Source organism: Cnephaeus nilssonii (genome assembly GCF_951640355.1).
Source record: "Cnephaeus nilssonii genome assembly, chromosome: 21".
NCBI lineage: Eukaryota > Metazoa > Chordata > Mammalia > Chiroptera > Vespertilionidae > Cnephaeus > Cnephaeus nilssonii.
In genome coordinates this window covers 15143532-15160281 of record NC_137092.1, presented here as the reverse complement: position 1 = coordinate 15160281, position 16750 = coordinate 15143532, and the positions used below count along the sequence as shown (strand labels likewise).

Here is a 16750-nt window from a genome sequence, read left to right as displayed (position 1 = left end):
CAATGTGAGAAGCCCTGTCCTGGTGGAACATACTTTGGGAAACACTGTTTTAAGGAGGCTGGTGGTTGGGCAGTGACTCAGGGAAGCAGCTGGTGGGAGAGAAGGGGCATATGGCCTAATAGATCCGGCTCTAACAGCCCTTCGGAGCTGCCGCCACCGAGCTCAAGGGGAGGACTGCCTCCTGGTGACTCCTCCGCATTTCAGGCCGACCCTGGGTGTTCATTTTCACCTGATTTCTCATGTTGTGTCTGACCACCTGGGTTAGAAACCTGTTTCTAAGTAGTTGTAAGACCTTTGGAATGTCATGTAGCATCTCTGGCTTTAATGTTCTTATTTTAAAACTAGAGGCCCGATGCACGAAGATTCGTGCAAGAGTAGGCCTTCCTTCCCCTGGCTGCTGGCACCGGCTTCTCTCTGGCACCCGGGACCCTGGCCTTCACTCTGGCTGCTGCCTTCCGCCTTCTCTCCGGCCCTGCCGCCCTGCTGTAGCTCCCTCCACCCCCCAACCCCCCATAGCAGGCATCCTGCCCCACCCCAGCCACTCCGCGCCTGCACGTGCACACTGTCCAGAGGCCCGGAGCGGATGGGGCGGGACAGAATGACCTGGCCTGGCTGCTGCCATCTTTGTCACATCAATTTGCATATTCCCTCCTTATTGGCTGTGGGTGCCGCCATCTTTGTCGCAGAGTGATGGTCAATTTGCATATTCTGCTTTATTATATAGTATGAGGATCTTGAGATAAAAGGGAGATATGCTCACTTGAGAGGTTATTTTTGCTATATTGGCTTGCTCAAACCTCCTGTGTGATTTGCATGGATCCTGGTAGACACCCTTAATTCGTCAACACATACAGTTGTACTGCTTCTCTTAAAAAGATCAAGCAAGTTCTTTTAGGGTCAAGCTTCCATGACCATTGTCCTTTCCCAATGTCAAATAATAAGCAAGATGGGCAGGAACCTCGAGACAGGAACTTATCAACCGGAGACTGGGCAGAGACGGGAAGAGGGGCTGCTTTGGGGGACCAGCGCATCGGACTGGGGTGGGAGGGTGATGTGGGCAACATGACCTCGATCTCTCTCAGCCTGATCTGATCAAGATCCTGTCACCTTCGACTTCAGAGACGGTAAATGACTGGCCCAAGGTCACATCGCAGCACAACAGGTTCCAGGACAACTCCCGCCTGCACCCGGAGCAGGGCCGGGGCACGTTCCCGGCGGCTTCCCTCAGCCTGCAGCCTGGTTGTATACACACTCTCCTGAGGTTGCTATGGAGATCCCGCGTCAGCGAGTCGCATTTTGAAAGACATTTCTCGTGTCTTGGGCCGGCTTTGATGCGACGATAAAGGTTTTTCACAGTTCCTCCTTCCAGGAAGGGAGGGGATTTAGTAATTACCCAGAACAGCCCGCTGTTGGGAGGGCAGCAGCTGGTTGCTGGGAAGGCACTGACAACAGAGGCTTGTTTTGCTTGGACCCCAGCGAGGCATTACATCATGGCTTCCGAGGCCTGACAGCCGTGCCACTCTGGGATTCTCCTGGCCGCCTGCCCGCCTCCCACAGGCCGCCCTGAGCCCATCTGAGGAACCTCCTCATTAAACACTGTCACACGCCGAGCAGCCTTGCTGGTGGAGGGACCTTCCACAGCCCCGGTCCCAAGGCGGCGGGGGGGTGGGGGGGGTGGGAAGGGGGTGCCGACCTTCCTGGCATGCCCCGAGGAGAGGCGGGCCGGCTCCCGGGTGCGTGTTTATCTCTCCAGGAGGAGCCGCAGGGCGCCCCCCGGACACGGATGACGTGGGCTGAGCCCGGTTTTGTAAATGGCCTCACAGCCTCTTGAATGGGTTCCCTGTGGACTGTCCCCCGCTGGGGCTTGAAGTTGTACACGTGGGCTGTCTCCGGCTCTCTCGCCTGTCACCAGGTCTCTGGTGATGAGGTTATGAATTTTCATCTTTTCCTGAATATCTGCATGAGAAGGAGAAGTTTGATTCTGGAGACCTGGCCCCTGGACCTGGAGAAAAACCATCAGGGGCTCATTCTTTCTCTCGTGAAAACAGAGCCGCCCCCGTCGTAAGGGAGATGAAAAGAGGTTCCCTTCCCCTCTCCTCGGCCTCCGTCTCAGACGCTCAGCTCTGCTCCAACCAGAAGGCCGGGAGCAAGAGCCTCCCTCCTCCCACGAACTCCTCCCGCCTCCAGCAGGGCCTTCAACGCCCAGGAAGCAGTAGGGAGACCATCTACGGGGTGCAGCACACGGCACGGGGGGGATGTGAGCCCCCAAGTAGGGCTTGGGAGAAGAGTCCCGAGAGCCAGGGGCTGAGGACTGCCGTTTCTCATGGCCTCTTGTATCGGAGGCACGACCTCCAAGGTGGACCACAGGCGGGGGACGCAGAAGGGGAGGAAATGATCGGAACTTCTAGGTATAGTTATTTTTACCTAAAAAATTAGCACTGCTAATATTTTAATGTGCAGGTAGACAGTAGTACGTGGGTGTAATTGATGATGAACATACATGTGGCAAGGGGAGAGTGCATGCTCAAAACATGTGACGAGTAGGAATCTATGATTTTAAAGGTCGCAAACTACTGGTTTGCAGTGTCAGGGGGCTAGTTCATGAGGATGGCATCCTGCCACATAGAAACCCTGCCCTCTAGTTAGAGAAAGAAGTCAGCACCCTGTATGGCAGAGGAGCTGCCTGAGGGTGCCAGCTCGGGACAGAGCACTGTAATTCAAAGATGAATTTCACGGCAGCGGGTGGGAGGAAGGTGAGGAAGGGAGAGAGGACATGAGGGGAGGGGATCCTCATGAGGCCTTGGAAACCGACGTGCAGCATTAAGAGAGAGGAAAATCACCCTGGAGGTGCAGAAGAATGTTTAATTATGAGGAACAGCAAGCACCCTCCGAAGATGCTTGGGCCTGCCTCACAGGGTGCCGCAGAGGTGGTCTCTGCGATGGAGAAGGGCGGGGAGATGTGAAAAGGACACGTGTCTGTTTCACACAAGCACCGGGCTCCAGGAAGCTAACATTGTTCCAGCAAAAAGAAGACCCCCATCGGGGGCACTGAGCTTTTAAGAACGTGGGACGCGGAGGACCAACTCCAAAGTTCTCTCTGGAAGTAGAAGACAAGAAGAGAGACAGGAGGGAAGAGGGTGAATGGGACCGAACTGACGGCCAGCGAATTAAGACCAAATCCAAGAATTGGAGTTATTTTTGGAGGAGGAAACCAGAAGGATTTGGATAAAAGCATAATCAAGGACATGCATGAGGACAACGTTTCCAGAACTGGCCAGCTGAGGAGAGTGGGGAGGTGAAGATCAGGCAGATCAGAAGGGTTTCCGTTTTCCAGTTAGAATGGGGGAGGGGGGGCTGGAAAATTTACTGAATCATAAGGTTAAGCAATCTAGAAGCATGAAGGCAACACAATGCAGACTTTTCCTCAGGAACCCTAAGTCCCAGGAGACATTAGCGTTTTACTGCCATTCACATGAGGAAACAAGAAAAAACAACAACTGTCATTCTTGGAGTTTTATGGACTCAGAAGGTAAACAACCTACACTGTTCGGGGAGCTTGCCTACCAGTTGACCGAGGAATGAATCCCAGTTAAGGTCTCCAGAATGGAACAGGGTGCAAGAAAGACAGGTGGACAGCATTGAAATCAGGTAACAAAACCCAGACAGCATTTAAGCATGGCTGCAAAACCAAATTCTAGAGAAAGTAGATTCTGGAAAGAGTAACAGCATGAAATAAAAACAATAATTCCATAGTAATTAGAGGGTTGCAAACCCTCTAATTAAAAAGTTGAGAGAGAAGGTTAGAAAGGATTAGTGAAAGCATGCTAAAGTCCTCATTGTAGGCAGAAGAGAATTTAAATAGCCTTATCACTAGATTTTAATAATTACAGCAATATAATTTAAATCACTTTTATACCTAAAGGTGACCACAGATAGAATTTTTAAAGTATAACAATATTGATAACAATAGCGCCAGCTGGGTGTTAGTTCACTTAATCCATACCACAGCTCTGTGAGGTACAGGGGTTATTATTATCTCCATTCCACATGTGGGGAAACTGAGGCACAGAGAGGTTAAGCAATGTGCTTTGGGTCACAGAGCCAGGGTGCGGCAGACCTGAGGCCCCCACACCCTGCCTGAAAGCCTCGCTTTTATCTACCCCGAGAATGTGTACTTTCCACATCGCTGGATGAGACACACAAACATCAGACAGAAAAAATAAAGGAAGTAGGAAGGAAGAATTTAAAAACAGAATGCATGGAACAATGGGAGAAAACCAACCTTAACATTTATAACCATCATCAAAATTGAGTTTTCCTCCTGTTAGAAGACAATGCCTCTTACTTAAATAGGACTTAAAAGCAAAATTTAATTTCATGCTGTTTACCAAAGAGGTAGCCTAAATGGAAGAACCAAGAAAAAGAAATGAATAACAAAGATTTATTAGGTAAGGGCAACTGAGTAGAAATCACCATTTTAAATCAAGTTGAATTCAAAGCAAAAAACCATTAAATGATCCAAAGGAACCATTTTAATAGAAATAAAAAGACTAAACAGTAAAACTTCAAACTGTAAGAATAAATAAGGAGGTTGAGAATCTGAATTATAAAATGTTTTAATTAACTGATAAATATTGAACTTTGTGGCCTATAAACAAATCATACATCTCCTTTTTAAGCAACCATGGAAGAATGACAAAAGTCAGTTAACTGCTTAGCCTCACCTTTCAAAACATCAGAAAAAAAGTTCAGATATATTCTCTAACTACAAGACCATAACACTCCAACTAAAAAAAAAAACATTTGGGGGGAATTTTTAAAGCAATCTCCTCAATTACAACTTGGTCAAAAGAGAATTATTCAAACTACTATTTAAAAGATCACATGAGCCCAACTGGTGTGGCTCAATGGAACCACAAGGTCAAGGTTCCATTGGTTTGCTTCCCAGTCAGGGTATGTGCCCGAGTCTTGGCCTCTTGATCCCCAGTAGGGGGCATGCAGGAGGCAGCTAATCAGTGATTCTCTCATCATTGATGCTTCTCTCAGTCTCTCTCCCTTTCTCTCTGAAATCAATAAAAATGTATTTAGAAAGAAAAAAAAAAATGATTACAATGACAACTCTGTATGTCAGAACTTAGGGTATGACCAAAGTTGCATTCAGATCCTTAAAGTGTTTCAGTTAAAAAAAAAAAAAAAGCATAACAATAAATTAAATTCATTAAAAGAACTAAATAAACTTTAGGAGAGCAGATTAAGTTTATAACACAAAGATAGGAATTAATGGGTTTAAAACCAGAAGAACAGAATTTATAAATATAAACCATACCGTTGTCTAATAAATATAATCAAGAAAAAAAGGGAACATGAACAATATTAGAAATTTTAAGGGGGAAGAGCACTTTTTTCCCTGAAAATATGTTTTTATTGATTTTAGACAAAGAGGAAGGGAGAGATGGAAACTCTGATCGGCTGCCTCCTGCATGTCCCCTCCTGGGAATAGAGTCCGAAACCCAGGCATGTGTTCTGACTGGGAATCAAGCCGGTGACCTCTCAGTGCATAGGACAACTGAGCCACGCCAGCCAGGTCACTTCACTTTTTTTTTTTTTTTTTAAGAGAAGAACACCAAGGGGAACTTTCTCTACTTGATGTTAAAATGTGTTATAAAACTCAAGTAATGAAGTCCCTGTGGCACTACTGAAAAATCAGTAATGGCAGATCAATGAAACCTAATGGAAAACTCTGAAATAAACCCTAGTATGTAAGAACCCAACATATGAGGAAGAAAGCCAATGAGGAAGCAATCGATTATTCAATAAAGGTGGGGAGGTAGGATATTTGGGTTAAAAATCAAATTAGAACCCCATCTCTCACCAGCCACCAAGATAAATTCCAGTTGGAGTCAGATATAAAAGAAGAACCATGAACAAGCTCTAGAAAATAAAGTGATCAATTTAATCAATTCTGAGATGGGTAAGAATTGGTAAGCATAAAATGTCAGAAGAGAAAAACACACGAAGGAAAAGCCTGGTGTATTTGATAACATCATATATACAATTTTAGGTTTCTGTCCAGAAATATAAACTCATTTAAAAAGTAGATGTTACACTAGGAAAACTATTTGCTGTAAACATGACAAGAGGTAAATATCCCTATTATACAAAGCTGTCTTAGACACCAATCAGAAAAACTCAGCTTTTCAGAAAAAAGAAAAAAAAGGCTAAAAATAGACAACCACAATGGAAGAAATACAAAAAGGCCATAAAATGAAGCCCTGGCCAGTGTGCTCAGTGGTTAGAGCATCAGCCTGTGCACCGAAGGGTCTCTCGTTCGATTCCTGGTCAAGGGCAGGTACCTCAGCTGCAGGTTCATCCCCGGCCTGGTATGGGCTGCGTGCAGGAAGCAACCAATCTCTCAGATGGATGTTTCTCTCTCTCCCCCATTCCCTTCTACTCTCTCTAAAAATCAATGGAAAAATTATCTTCAGGTGAAGCTTAGCAACAACAACAACAAAAAAGAAAATGAAACATATACTTAGCCTCACTAATCAAAGAAGCACAAGTTAAAACTGCAAGGAGGGTGACCTTTTCTCCTCTGGAACTGACAAAAATGCCAGTAAATATAACTCAGTGCTTAAAAGGTGGTATGATGGTGGTGTGGGGGGCGGAGGGGGGGGGGCCGCGGGGGGGGGAGGGGCGTTTCTCCCATAGTTGGCAGGCAGGAAACCAGCACCACCTGTCTGGGAAACTTCACCCGTTGGCCCTGCCAACCCGTCCAAGTCTGTGACTTGAACCCAGTCATTCTTCTAGGGAGCTATTCCAATGCAATAATCGATTTCTGTCCAGATTCTTCAGCATGATGCTGTCTCCAGCAGGGGAGAATCAGAAACCTAGTAACTGTCCGGGATTTAAATGGTGAAAGGAATTATAGCATATCCGTACGATGGGTAGTTAGGCAACAGGTTTTTTCAAAAGCAGCCTTTTGCAGACTATACTAAGGTAGGAAGATAGTGATATTTGAAAAAGGAGCGTACGAAATAGTATTATGTAGGATGTTATCCATTTAAAATATGTAGATGTTATAATATGCATAGAAAGTGCTTGGAAAAGAACTGTAAATATTACGTTGTTTTCTCTGCGGGAGGCCACATGTGATTTTTTGGTTACATTGTACTGTGTGTTCTACAGTGAAAAGTGCATGACCAGATATATGTATTTGTTTTGTTTGTTTTTGAATGGAAAGGGGTATTTTCTCCCCCACACACACACACAAAGCCCCTCTTTTCATCTTCCACAGGAACTCATGTTTTGTATCAACAGGGCTTGGAAAGTAGTGATCCATGGCATAGTTTTTACAAATAATTCTCTCCGAAAAGCGCAATGAAAGGTCCCAGCAGCCAGTGTGGCCTTAGAGCACAGGAGAGCCAGCACAGGGAGGGGGCGTCGTCCCCCCCCCCCCCCCCCCCCCCCCGCCGTGTGTCACTTAGAGCCCTGGTGGCCGCAGACGTTTGTGGGGGACCAGCGTGCAGGCAGGCGGAAGTCTGCAGGTGAAGGGTGCTGGCGGCAGCTCTTCAGCACCGATCTGGGCCGGCCTGGCTCTGGTGGCCCAGCGGCCGGGAGAAAACCATATGTCCCACGGGGTTTCCGCACAGCCAAGGTCCAGAGGTGGCTGGTTCGAGGCTGGGAGAGGCTCCCTCCGTCAGGGGGTGGGTAGTCCTGGGGCGGGGCCAGCCACAGGGAGTTCAGGTCCAATCCTGCGAGATGCTCTGCTCCAGGGCCCAGTAGCCTGCCAGTGTCTTTCCCTCGCAGGTGTCACACTTGCCCACCCCTGCGCCCTCACAGCCGGCTTTCTCTTCCTCTGTTGTTTCTGATTCAACAATTCTTTCCTCTTTCTCGTTTGCAGTAACTTTGTGCTCAGTGACACTTAAGCATGGAAACTATTCGTTTGTGACAAGTTTCTTTGTTTTATATTAATGAATGAAATTACTTTTATTATTATTATTATTATTCCTCACCTGAGGATATTTTTTCCTTTGCTTTTTAAAAAATAGTGGAAGGGAGGGAAGGAGGGAGACAGAGACAGAGAGAGGGAGAGAGAGAGGGAGAGGGGGAGGGAGAGAGAGAGGGAGAGGGGGAAGGAGAGAGAGAGAGAGAGAGAGAGAGAGAGAGAGAGAGAGAGAGAGAGATTGGTTGCTCCCCCAACCCAGATAGATGCCCTTGACAGGGACTCAAACCCCATACCCTGCTGTGTGTGGGCCGGCACTCTAACCACTGAGCACCACCGGCCAGGGCTATATTTTAATGTATGAATGACACCTCTTAGGAGAATCAAGAATTGGGAACATGGGGAACATTTCCATAAAATTATCGCTCTGAAGCACTAAGTTTGGGACAGTGTCGTGCAAAAGGAACTCCATAGTGCACTGCGAAACCCGTCCATTTTCCCAGTCGGGTCAGTCCCCCAGTCACTCCCGCCTGGATGACAGGAAACCTTGGGTTTCTCCCCGCTCTGTCTGCTGGGACGTGACCAGCCGTGCTTTCTGCTCCCAGGGGCTCGGCCTTCGGTAGACGCAGCCGAGTGCCGGGTGCCGAGTACCGGGTTCTTCCTCCAGCTGGGAGGGTCATCCCACCTCCCCCCCAGGGCTCCCAGGGAGAACCAAGCCCTCCACACGTGGCTGGGACGGCCGTCTGCCCATCTGCCGAGGGTGGTACGCACTACGTGGCATGCTGGGTGGAGCACAGAGAAGCTGCTTGTCTCTTCCCATGGATGCCTGAGGGCCTCTGGGCTGGCTTCTCATCCCGGGGGGCCAGTGGAAAGGGCTGCACCCCTGGGAGGGGCAGGGCCGCAGTCCTGCGAGGGTGGGGTCCGGGGAGAGCGCTAAGATAAGGAAAAGGGAGCGGTTCCTGTCGCCACAACAGCCACATCTATTTATGGTGGACACTGGTCAGGGCAGGAAATCCATCGATGTCAGCTTTGGGATGTTTTGTTTGCACCAGGGGATCCCGTTGCGCCCTGCATCTCCAGGGCGGGCAGCTGCCAGCAAGGGACTCGACCTTCCCCCACAGGCCTTCTCACGTGTTCGGTGGCCTAGGCCAGTGGTCGGCAAACTCATCAGTCAACAGAGCCAAATATCAACAGGACAACGATTGAAATTTCTTTTGAGAGCCACATTTTTTAAACTTCTTCTAACGCCACTTCTTCAAAATAGACTCGCCCAGGCCGTGGTCTTTTGTGGAAGAGCCACACTCAAGGGGCCAAAGAATGGTCTCCAATCCTTCCACAGGTCCTCACAGGACCCTGTCAGACGCCATCACCCTGCCCACCCGCCTCCCTGCTCACCAGTGTCACACAAAGTGGACATGGTGCCCAAGTGTTAGGCAACTTCCCGTTTTCTCAGCATTGTTCTCCTTTTAATGCAGGAAGGAGCGTGGCCCACAGGAAGGGTAGGGGGCCCCGGGAGGGCTCAGGGGCCCGCAGGAAGGGTATTGGTTCTCCCAGAACAGGCATCACGGCCTGGGAGTTGGGGGCTAAGGCCCAGGGCCCAGCTCTGGTTAGGTGAGCCCCTTTGCCAGCCCTCATGCTCGGGCCGCATGCTCTATTGTTAAAATTTCCTCAGTACGACTGCAAAGAACCTGCTTAGCCAGAGCCCCGTGGGGGGTGACTGGCACCCCCACTCCACAGGGCCCACCACCCACAGGAGCCACGGCTGAATTAAGGACAGAAGCGTTCTAAGCCATGTGGGGAACAGAGAGAACTCTACCAGGAAGTGTCAAGAGACTCGTGTCCTGCCCTAGCCAGCTTGGCTCAGTGGATAGAGCGTCAGCCTGCGGACTGAAGGGTCCCAGGTTCGATTCCGGCCAAGGGCACCTGCCTGGGTTGCGGGCTCAAACCCCGGTGGGGGGGTCATGCAGGAGGCAGCCGATCAATGATTCTCTCTCATCACTGATGTTTCTATCTCTCCTTCTCCCTTCCTCTCTGAAATCAATAAATATTTTTTTTAAAAAAAGAGAGACAGAGACTCATGTCCTGCTCCCAGCTTTAGCAAGGGGCAGGGGTTCTGGCCTGGCGGCGGGGTGTGTGGGGGGGTGTCATTTCTCTGCCTTAGTTTTCCTGCTGCTGAAAGCAGTGGTAATCAGCCCTTGCAGATCTTCAGCAGGGCCGGCCTGAGCACCGGGTATTGAGATGGCCCCCCCTGCTCCTCAGGACCCGTCTCCGGCTGGTCCCTCCCCATCACCTTCTGTGCCACCAGCATCTGCTTCCTTTCGCTGGCCCTGCTCTGCCATTTCCCTTCATCACGCCTGCCCCAGAGAGGGCAGCCACTATCACAGAGACTCCACCACACCACAGCCAACGTGTTGAGCCAGGCCTCTTCCCTGGGGTGCCGTGCTCAATTATGAATAGCTTGCGAAATAGTAATAGTGTTATTAATAGTTATTAAGCCCTACTATTTGCCAGCCGATGTTGTTAGGAATTAAATACGCTTCCGAGAATCAACTACGGGTTTGTTTTTTTCCTCATGGGGCTTATCGTCTACCTGGGAAGGCCGTTCAGTCAAGAAACAAATGCGTGTGTAATTCCCAGTCTGTGAAGGAGTTAAAAAAACATGGTTGCAAATGATTTTTTTTTTTTTAAAGTATGGGGTTGGAGAGGGATCCTATGCACCTGGGACCTGCTCGGAAGGTCTCTCTAGAGTTTCGGCTGAGACGCGAAGGATAAGACGAGCTGAGCCTTTTACAGGCAGAGAGGGAAGGCTTTCCAGGAAGAGGGAACAGCGGGTCCAGAGACGCCGAGCTGATGGAGAGCAGGGTGTGTGGAGCCACGAGAGGGGAGTACAGTGGACGGGCATGTGCAGGACCTGGGGACAGAGGGGATCCCCGGTGTCTCTGTGGAGAAGCAGTTGGACGTGAGTCAGAGCACTATGAGGAGGATGAGCTAGGAGGCCGTGGCTGCCGGCCGGGCAGGAGACAGCGGTGACTCAGAGGACTGGCGGTGGCGTGTAGATTCTCCGATGCAGCCCATGCGCCAGGCTGAGCTGTGTGTGCACGCTCTCATGCACGGAATGCCCCGTGCACCAAGTCTGTGCTCATCCTCCTGATGCTGCCCCTAATCTCTCTCTCTGCTTCTCTGTGTTTGCCTTCTTTTTCTCGGGAATTTTATCAGTTAGCGTTTGTTTTTTGGCTGCAAGCGACAGGAAGCCCAAAATAGCAGTGGCTTAAACCAAAACAGAAGTTTCTTTGTTGCGCAAACAAAGACTGGAAAAGGGTCTGTCCAAAGCAGGTATGGAGCTCCCCGGCCTCAGGGGCGGGCCCAGGCCCGTTCTCCCGCGCTGCCCTGCCGGCCTGGGAACGTGGCTTCTCCTTCCTCGTTCAGCGAGGCCGCTGGAGCGCCAGCCATTCCATCTACCTGCCAGCCGGAAGGAAGGAGGAAGGGACACAATAAGGTGTGCTCTTTTTCCTCAAAGACATTTCCTGAAAGTAACTCATGTTGTTTCCACGATCATTCCTTGGGCATTGACATGCTTGGGGAAAATGTCATCTGCATTTTTGGTAACCATTGCTCACGCCTGGGTTCTTTTATCAACGAAGAAGGGAACAAGGACTATTGGGCCCTACCTGTCTCTTAGGCTCAAAACCACTCACCATTCTTGTACCCATACCCAACTCCATTCAGCCTGCTATTCAGGCATCAAGTCCCGAGGTTCTTATTCTATAATATCTCTAAAGTCATCTCTTCCTGCTCCCTCATTAATATAGATTCCTGTCATCTTACACCAGGCTACAGAAGTCACTTCTCTGGCTTCAATTTACACTGAGTGGCCAGATTATTATAATCTCTGAACACATAATAACCTGGCCACTCAGTGTATATCCTATATAATAAAAGGCTAATATGCAAATTGTCCCCTCAACCAGGAGTTCGACCAGCAGGCAGGCCGACCAACCGCCCATGTCCCCTCCCCCTGGCCAGGCTGGCCGGACCCCACCCATGCACGAATTCATGCACCGGGCCTCTAATATATATATATATTGAGTGGCCAGATTATTATTCAGCCTGCTATTCAGGCATCAAGTCCCGAGGTTCTTATTCTATAATATCTCTAAAGTCATCTCTTCCTGCTCCCTCATTAATATAGATTCCTGTCATCTTACACCAGGCTACAGAAGTCACTTCTCTGGCTTCAATTTACACTGAGTGGCCAGATTATTATAATCTCTGAACACATAATAACCTGGCCACTCAGTGTATATCCTATATAATAAAAGGCTAATATACAAATTGTCCCCTCAACCAGGAGTTCGACCAGCAGGCAGGCCGACCAACCGCCCATGTCCCCTCCCCCTGGCCAGGCTGGCCGGACCCCACCCATGCACGAATTCATGCACCGGGCCTCTAATATATATATATATTGAGTGGCCAGATTATTATGCGTTCAGAGATTATAATAATCTGGCCACTCCGTGTATGCTACCACTACATACATTCCAGCACCTTAAAAACTTCTAGCTCTGTGGACCAGCCACATGACCGTGGGCAAGGCACTTCCGCTTCACTAACTAAGACAAATGGCTGTGACTGTAGCTGGTCCTTGACAAACACTGGATCTTTTCCTTCCCTGGGCCTTGTTCTTTTGACCTGCAAGTTGGCGGGAAAGCCTGTCTTACACGCTTTCCTAGGCAGGCTATGAAATTCGGACAAGAGAAGGCATGAGAAGCCGGGGAAACCATTCAATACAACACTTCGCTCCTCTGTTTCTCCCCACGGCCCTGGGAGTGACCGGGCAGAACGGAGTCCAGATTCCACATTTTGTGAATTAGGACATGGCGACTCAGCAAGGCTCAGGGGTTGGCCCCATCCCCTGACTTGCAGGGCAGTGCAGGCCTGGGACCCCAGGACCCTAACTGCCTGCCATAGGACTCTTGGGGTATTTGTTAAATTGGGGAGTTGTCTTATGTAACTGTGTAGGGGTTAAAGGAGAAAGCATAATGCGCAAAAAAAAAAAAAAAAAGTTTTTCTTTTATTTTGGGCTATGACGTCATTTTATAATTTGTTTGAGGGTATGCTATCTGGTACCTAGACAGAAATTGTGTTTGGTGGTATAGAAAACCAGTAATTTTTAAAATTGATTTGTTTTTAGAGAGAAAGAAAGGGAGAGAGAGAGAGGAACATCGATGTGAGAGAGAAACATCAATCAGTTGCCTCTCACACATGCCCTGACCAGGGATTAAACCCACAACTCAGGTATGTGCCCTGACCAGGAATCGAAACTGCAACCCTCTAGTGCAGTGGTTCTCAACCTTCCTAATGCCGCGACCCTTTAACACAGTTCCTCATTTGTGGTGACCCCCAACCATAAAATTATTTTCGTTGCTACTTCATAACTGTAATTTTGCTACTGTTATGAATCGTAATGTAAATATCTGTGTCTTCCGATGGTCTTAGGCTCTACAGCAGCGGTTCTCAACCTGTGGGTCATGACCCACAGGTTGAGAACCGCTAGCAGGGTCACCTAAGACCATCGGAAAACACAGATAATTTACATTACAATTCATAACAGTAGCAAATTACAGTTATGAAGTAGCAACGAAAATACCGTATTTTCCAGCATATAAGACGACTTTTTAACCCAGGAAAATCTTCTCAAAAGTCGGGGGTCGTCTTATACGCCGGTGTCATCTTATAGGGCAGGTATATCCCAAACTCTATATTTTAACTGGAAAAGTTGGGGGTCGTCTTATACGCCCAGTCGTCTTATACGCCGGAAAATACGGTAATTTTATGGTTGGGGGTCACCACAACATGAGGAACTGTATTAAAGGGTCGCGGCATTAGAAAGGTTGAAAACCACTGCTCTAGTGCAAGCATGTCAAACTCTCGGCCCGCAGGCCGCATGCCTCGTTTATTTGGCCCGTGTTCGCCTTTGAGTTTGACATGCTTGCTCTAGTGCACGGACAGCGCCCAACCAATTGAGCCACACTGGCCAGGGCGAAAACCAGTCATTTTACCTTGGGAGCCACTTCCCATTAGTGGAAGCAGGTAGAAACGGCCGGTTTCCTTGAATGCCACGTCCGTTTTATGGGGAGGGGCAGGGTGAGAGACCGGCTAGGCCTTTTCTGAGAAAGTCTATGTCAAAATTAATAAAGTAAACAACTATATTTTCCTACTTACAGAGTCAAGTAAATGTGAACACAGTTAATTGGGCAATAGCTTTGTAATTACTTTGTCAAGTTTAACATATGAAATTGCTCCCACTTAGTTACCAGCATTCTTCATTTGTTTTGTTCTTATTTATAATTGAAACTTTGCCTTTTGCTTAGGGAATACATGCATCTTGAGGCTTTTCATTATTTCAGAAATTAGGCTGTTCTCTCCTGGAGGTTGCCAGACGGTCACTGCGGCCAAATTAGGCAACGCCTGCGGGCCGGGGAGACGCTGAGCCAGGGTCCTGAAAGCCTGGGGCGGGATGACCTCCAACCCGAGGAGGAGCCAGCGCGTAGTCAGCGCATGTCAGTGCTTCTCGCGTCCATCACCCCACTTAACCCTTCCACGCGCCTTTGCCGTCTTACCGCCATTTCGCGGATGGAAAAACGGACGCCGAGGGCAGCGGGGGAACTCGCTCACCCGTGTGGGAGGTTGCTGTTTGCTTGCTGGTCCCCGGCAGATGGTAGGCCTGTCACAGGCCATCTTCTAGAGTGTCCAGCACTTGTAGGAGGTTAGGGATGACTTTTTAAATAAATAAGGAAAAACTACCTTCTAGTTCACAGCTTTACCATCGACGCAGCTTCTCCTCCGGGGCCCAGCTCCCTCTGACGTGGGCAGGGCAGGAGTCATTTTCCGATTTTAGAAATTAGGGAATGGAGGTGAGGGAGGCAGATCCTCACTGCTGGCCCAGGGCTCCTGCCCGGAGAGGGAGAGTCCTCCGCCAGCGCCACACCCCTGCTGTCCCCACACCTCCCGCTGAGGTCCCCGTGGCGGCCGGCCAGGGTGTCATCCAGCCTGAGCATCGCCGAGGCTGGCTCTGGTTCTCGTGGACCCACTGGGTGCTCGCAGATTCCAGAGCCCCCGGTCGCTCAAGCTAACAAGCGGATGAATGGCCTGCGTTTGGGCGAGTGAATGGTGAGGATGGCAGCGGCGATCTTTGTTTCAGAGAATAATGATTGTGTTCCTTGGAACGTCTGTGGAGAAGGGTGCCATTGCTTGAGGGTGTTTTTAATAAAACCATCCATCAGATAAAAGTAGAAGCCGAGAGACAAGGGTTTAGCGGGGGGGAACCCACGTCGTCGTTATCGTATCCATCACCTTCCTTATCAACAGCTCCACTCTAATCGTGACAGATTTGACCGAAAAAAACAAATAAGAGGCCTTTTGGGGACTTGACACCCGAGGACTTGCCTCCATGGCTCTTTCTCTGTCTCCCTCCTGCCAGTGCGTCGGGTTTTCTCCCCATCTGTTTGCTTTTTGGCGCTTTCTGCAGCTGTCTGGGCTCTTTCATTTTGCGTTCCGGCGTTCTCCCTCCCGACGCGTCTCCTTTGTTCTGGCAGCCTCCTCTCCTCTGCTGGGTTCAGTCCCATGAAGTGTCAGAGGTGGGTTGCCGTGTGCAGGCAGCATTTTGTTGCCTGGCAACGGGTAACAAGTGTCTTCTGTGATGGCTGCTTCCTGTAAAACAGAGCCAGGGCTGGGACCCTGGGATGCAGGAGCCTCCAGAGGCTTCTCGGGGGCAGCGGGGGAGGGGAGAGACAGACCGGCAGACGCACTGGCTTGCATGGTGACGGAATAGCCATGCTGGCTGCTGTATGATGGCGGAGGCACCGGCTCACCCTCGCCTGTGCTGATTCAGGAATTACAGGTGTTCTGTGGTCAGAAGTCTTGGTTAGAGTCCGCCGGAGGAGGTTCTGTGTAGCTTGGTGGTCACCTGCTGTGGCTCCCCAAGGTGTGGCTGGCCCTGAGTGACAGCGGCTAGGGGGTTCCCACCTGAGCCTAAGTCTCACCTCATCTTCTTCCCAAAGGGGTGCCAAAGGCCTGCAGTCTGCGAAGCCGCCTGGGAGGAGCGGGGAGGTGGAGGGGGTAGCAGAGCGTGAGCAGAGGAACACTGACCTTAGAACTGGAAGGGGCGCTAGAGCTCATGGAACCAAATCCTCACGTTTTACAGGTGAGGAAACCAAGGCCCAGAGAAGGGAAGCAACTTGTCCAGAGTCACACAGCAAGTGGGAGAGTCTGAGCTCCCAGGGGAGGGTCTTTCTCCTGGGGCCACCGTCCCGGCCGGGCCGACGTGACTGGTGCCTCGCGGGGTATACAGAGGCAGCACAGGGTGAGACGCACCGTGACCTTGGGCCCAGGGTGCCCCTCCCGGCCTCCGTTCCCTTACCTGAAAGAAGGAGGTTTGTCAGGTAGAGGCAGCCCAGGACTCAGGGACTCCCAGGGACAAAGCTGGCCCAACAGGCAGAGCGCCTCCTGCCCAGGCCTTGGACCTGTGTCCGTGCTGGCCTCTCCCTCCCCAGAAAGGCCCAGAGGTGGCGGGGAGTCCCGGCCCCTGGGCTGATGCTCCCTGGGAGAACCCCCTTCTCACGGGGCAAGCCTCCCGGACATCGTGGCCTTCCATCGAGGCCCCTGAGAGCCTCAGGGTGGGGCTGCCGGTCCCCACCTGCCTGCTCTCCGGGTGGGCAACGGGGAAGGACAAGTGCTGGAGAGTCACCGCGCTCGGCGCGGGCAGGGCCCGAAGCGCCTGTGGCCCAGAGCTCCGAGGGGGCGGCTGAC

At 50.3% G+C, this 16750-nt stretch overlaps 1 protein-coding gene across 3 annotated transcripts in view; it reads left to right on the top strand.

The window, feature by feature from the left end:
• The window catches only part of KCNN3 (potassium calcium-activated channel subfamily N member 3), a 142277-nt gene that overhangs the window by 84401 nt on the left and 41126 nt on the right, over positions 1-16750 (top strand). The gene's annotated exons all lie outside the window — the stretch shown is intronic.